This window comes from Ovis canadensis, chromosome 3 (assembly GCF_042477335.2).
Source record: "Ovis canadensis isolate MfBH-ARS-UI-01 breed Bighorn chromosome 3, ARS-UI_OviCan_v2, whole genome shotgun sequence".
NCBI classification, from domain to species: domain Eukaryota; kingdom Metazoa; phylum Chordata; class Mammalia; order Artiodactyla; family Bovidae; genus Ovis; species Ovis canadensis.
In genome coordinates this window covers 196,355,375-196,360,218 of record NC_091247.1, presented here as the reverse complement: position 1 = coordinate 196,360,218, position 4,844 = coordinate 196,355,375, and positions in this window count along the sequence as shown.

Genomic DNA, 4,844 nt, shown 5'->3' with positions numbered 1-4,844 from the left:
GTTTTGGTATTAAGATAATACTGGCCTCACAGAATGAGTTAGGAAGTATTCCCTCTGTTTTTACACTGAAGGAGCTTGTAGAGAATTGGCATATTTTTTTCCTTAAATGTATGGAAGCATTAACCAATGAACCCATCTGGGTATATTGTTTTCTATTTTGAAAGGTTATTATTTATTCAGTTTCTTTAATAGATACAGACCTTTTCATATTGGTTTCTTTTTTTTTTTTTCCCTAGTGTGAGTTTTGGCAGATTTAGTCTTTCAAGGAATTGCTCCATACTCCTTTTTAAAGACATTATAATTTAATGTATTAGTTATTTAAAATCTAGTTTACTGGTATTTTGCGTTCTGTCAAAGGAGGTAAAATCTGTTCTCAATGACAGACACACAGGTATCAGAGAATTTATAACTTCAGTTCTCATTCACAGATTAAAAATCAGTACTGAAACACAAAAGTTCTCTGGCCATATCTTAAAGAGCTGTTCTCCTTCCCAGTGAGCACAAAATACTGCCTTAATTGACTTGTGCTCACAAATAGACAAATACAGAAGCAACAAAGCCTAATAAGCCATATTCTTTGTCTGTCATGTTTCATCCAATGGAAGATTGGTCCTCATCATTCTCAGAGATAACCAAGGAAGTGGAAGACGGAGTCAGATTCTTAGTTACTGCAATTATTGCTGCCACCAATGAGTAAATCATCCACTATGTGCATTCCAGGGAAGTGCGCCTGAAAGCCCATTACACATGACTTCCTGGACCACACTGTAGGAAAAATGTGGCCCAACCACTGTTTCCTAAGGACCCAGGAATATACAGGGTGTTCCCCCACTTACCAAGCCTAGACCTGCCTCTCGGTCCAGGACTAGCTGTGTGTTGTGCCCACTCCATTGGCTCACCAGAGCCCCTTGCAGCAGGGACTCTACATTGGTAGCTCATCACTGGCCATATTCAAATATTTATACCACAGAAGTTAGTAGACGCTGAAAATCAGCCACTGTGCCACTTGATGAGCCAGTTGTTAAACATTTTTACCAGCAAACCACTGTCCTTTATCCACCAGTTCCTGGACACAGGAGTGGAAAGAGAAATGGCCCAAATCACAAGTTAGAATGTGGACAGATGAATCGATTTGGCCAGGAAAAGAAATAAAAACAAATACAGAGAAGCGAAACAAAAAAGAATCTGAGGAAGAGAGTCAGTAGAGGGAAAATTCTTTTGACACATGACGGGGCTTAAGTAGCCCGTGAGGTGCACCTCTAAGGTAGGCAGATTGGTCCTGGCAGGTGAGTCCACTTGGACATCTCAGACTTCCAAAGCATAAACTGCAAAAGCTGGTGACATGACTCCATACAAATATGCAATGAATATGTGTCAAAAATTTACTTCATTCACTCACCAGGTGTCAACATGAGAATAAAACTGATTCTGAAAAGTATAGGAGAGACAGAGTATTTGTAGTCAACGAAAGACGGGATGCAGGATAAGATGGCAAACTCAGATACAGACTGGACTTAGGGAGAGGGAAGAAGGAAGTCGTGAAGTTATGGCCCACTCTTTGGACTGTAGCCCATCAAGATCCTCTGTCCATGGGATTTCCCGGATAAGAATGCTGGAGCGGGTTGCCACTACCTTTTCCTGGGGATCTTCCTGATCCCTAAAGAAGGGAAGGGATTGAACCTGAATATCCCACATCTCCTGCCTTGGCAGGCAGATTCTTTACCACTGAGCCACAAGGGAAGCCCCAATATTTATTATGACATAGACCAAAAAAAAAAGAAAGAAAAAGAAAATAATTTAAAATAATGTTACTATTAATTGGAGTGCTATGAGTAAAGATCAAGTCATAGTTATTTTTTCCTCATAGATTTATCTGGTCTCTGTCATATAGACCTCTCTTATTAAAAGTGACCAAGATTATAGTAAGATATGGAATAAGCTAGTGTTTATCAAACTTTGACCTCATAGAAAGAGTGCATGAGTTTTAGGAAAATTCATTAAAACATAAAACATTGTCACTTCAGATGAATCCTTGACTAATTTTCTTTTTTAAAAAACATAGTTTATTTGGCTCTGCTGGGTCTTAATTGTGGCATGTGAGATTTAGTTCCCTGACCAGGAATTGAACCCAGACCCCCTGCATTGGGAGTGAGGAGTCTTAGCCACAGGACCATCAGGAAAGTCCCAAATACTTGAGTAATTTGATTACAAACACATAATCAAATACACTGAAACTCATGACAGTTTCTGGCCACAGGATGGTCTTTAGAAAATTTAGAGGGTAATGAGGAATATGCTGCTGCTAAGTCACTTCAGTGTCCGACTCTGTGTGACTCCATAGAATTCCAGGCAAGAATACTGGAGTGGGTTGCCATTTCCTTCTCCAATGAGGAATATATACATATATATGGAGAAGGAAAAGGCAACCCATTCCATTTCAGTATCCTCTTTTTTTAATTAATTTATTTTTTACTGAAGAATAAAAGGTCAGTTTTCATTCCAATCCCAAAGAAAGGCAATGCCAAAGAATGCTCAAACTACTGCACAATTGCACTTATCTCACATGCTAGTAAAGCAGTGCTCAAAATTCTCCAAGCCAGGCTTCAACAATACGTGAACTGTAAACTTTCAGATATTCAAGTTGGATTTAGAAAAGGCAGAGGAACCAGAGATCAAATTGCCAACATCCACTGGATCATCGAAAAAGCAAGAGAGTTTCAGAAAAACATCGATTTCTGCTTTATTGACTATGCCAAAGCCTTTGACTGTGTGGATCACAACAAACTGTGGAAAATTCTGAAAGAGATGAGAATACCAGACCACCTGACCTGCCTCTTGAGAAACCTATATGCAGGTCAGGAAGCAACAGTTAGAACTGGACATGGAACAACAGACTGGTTCCAAATAGGAAAAGGAGTACTGTAGGCTGTATATTGTTACCCTGCTTATTTAACTTATATGCAGAGTACATCATGAGAAATGCTGGACTGGATGAACCACAAGCTGGAATCAAGATTGCCGGGAGAAATATCAATAACCTCAGATATGCAGATGACCCTTATGGCAGAAAGTGAAGAGGAACTAGAGGCTCTTGATGAAAGTGAAAGAGGAGAGTGTAAAAGCTGGCTTAAAGCTCAAAAATCAGAAAACAAAGATCATGGCATCTGGTCCCATCAATTCAAGGCAAATAGATGTAGAAAGAGTGGAAACAGTGGCTGACTCAATTTTGGGGCTCCAAAATCACTGCAGATGGTGACTGCAGCCATGAAATTAAAAGACGCTTGCTTCTTGGAAGAAAAGCTATGACCAACCTAGACAGCATATGAAAAAGCAGAAACATTGCTTTGTCAATAAAGCTCCATATAGTCAAGGCTATGGTTTTTCCAATAGTCATGTATGGATGTTAGAGTTGGACTATAAAGAAAGCTGAGCACCGAAGAACTGATGCTTTTGAACTGCAGTGTTGGAGAAGACTTGTGAAAGTCCCTTGGACTGCAAGGAGATACAACCAGTCCATCCTAAAGGAAATCAGTCCTCAATATTCATTGGAAGGACTGGTGTTGAAGCTGAAGCTCCAATACTTTGGCCACCTGATGTGAAGAGCTGACTCATTGGAAAAGACCCTGATGCTGGGTGGGAGGAGAAGGGGACAACAGAGGATGAGATGGTTGGATGGCATCAGCAACTCAAAGGACATGAGTTTGAGTGAACTCCAGGAGTTGGTGATGGACAGGGAGGCCTGGCTTGCTGCAGTCCATGGGGTCCCAAAGAGTCGGACGTGACTGAGCAACTGAACTGAACTGCTTTACAGAACTTTGCCATTTTCTGTCAAACCTCAACATGAATCAACCATAGGTATACATATATCCCCACCCTTTGAAACTCCCTCCCATTCCCCTTCTCATCCCACCCCTCTAGGTTGATATAGAGCCCCTGTTTGAATTTCCTGAGCCATACAGCAAATTTCCATTGGCTATCTATTTTACATATGGTAATGTACGTTTCCGTGTTACTCTTTCCATACATCTCACCCTCTCCTCCCCTCTCCCCATGTCCATAAGTCTATTCTCTATGTCTGTTTCTTCACTGCTGCTGCTGCTGCTGCTGCTGCTGCATCACTTCAGTTGTATCTGACTCTGTGCGACCCCATAGACGGCAGCCCTGGTGCCCTGAAAACAAATTATTCAGTACCATTTCCCTAGACTCCAAATATATGTGTTAGAATATGGTGTTTATCTTTCCCTTTCTGACTCACTTCACTCATAAAAGAGGTTCTAGGTTCATCCACCTCATTGGAACTGACTCAAATGTGTTCCTTTCTATGGCTGAGTAATATTCCATTGTGTGTATACCAAAGCTTCTTTATCCATTCATCTGTTGAGGATATCTAGGTTGCTTCCGTGTTCTAGCTTTTGTAAATAGTGCTGCAGTGAACAATGGGATACATGTATCTCTTTCAATTTTGGTTTCCTCAGGGTTTATGCCTAGGAATGGGACTGCTGGGCCTTATGGTGGTTTTATTCCTAGTCTTTTAAGGAATTTTCATACCATCTTCCATAGTGGCTGTATCAATCATTCCAGTATTCTTGCCTAGAGAATCCCATGGACAGAGGAACCTGGGAGGCTCCAGTCCAGGGGGTCACAAAGAGTCAGACACAACTTAGCAACTGAACAACAACAACAACACATACACACACACATATAGAGAGAGAGTGAAGTGAGTCTGTCCTGTCCAACTCTTCTGAATAAAGAAGCAAAGTGTTCTGGAAGGTTAGAAAAGAGAGCTAGTTGTTCTTTCAGTGTAGGACATTTCACAGTAGACAATGTTTTATTTGTTGAAAGGA